General features: G+C 31.2%; 1 protein-coding gene across 1 annotated transcript in view; it reads left to right on the forward strand.

The window, feature by feature from the left end:
• The window catches only part of dyrk4 (dual-specificity tyrosine-(Y)-phosphorylation regulated kinase 4), a 26,458-nt gene that overhangs the window by 4,259 nt on the left and 21,817 nt on the right, over positions 1-382 (forward strand). The gene's annotated exons all lie outside the window — the stretch shown is intronic.

Here is a 382-nt window from a genome sequence, read left to right on the forward strand (position 1 = left end):
ATTTTAGCAATATGCTCTATGTTTAGTCAAAATTAGGCTTTTCTTTAAACTCTTGGCAAATTTGGAGTTTAGCTAATATTATAGCATTAAGCTAGCTGTTTTGTCAAAATTAGCCTTTTCCCCAGTTTTGTTATACTATTTCAGGGTTTAGCTAATATTTTAGCATTATGATAGTTGATTTGTCAAAATTAGCCTTTTATGTTTTTGACGCAAATTTGGAGTTTAGCTAATATTATAGCATTATGCTAGCTGTTTTGGCAAAATCGGCCTTTTTCCCATTTTTTTATTACTTTCTGGCTAATTTGGCATTTAGCTAATATTTTGGCCAACTTTCAGATTCATGTTTTGCTTTCTGCTTGAGCATTTCTAGCTTTAGCCTCTA

This window comes from Oryzias melastigma, linkage group LG6 (genome assembly GCF_002922805.2).
Source record: "Oryzias melastigma strain HK-1 linkage group LG6, ASM292280v2, whole genome shotgun sequence".
Classification (NCBI taxonomy): Eukaryota; Metazoa; Chordata; class Actinopteri; order Beloniformes; family Adrianichthyidae; genus Oryzias; species Oryzias melastigma.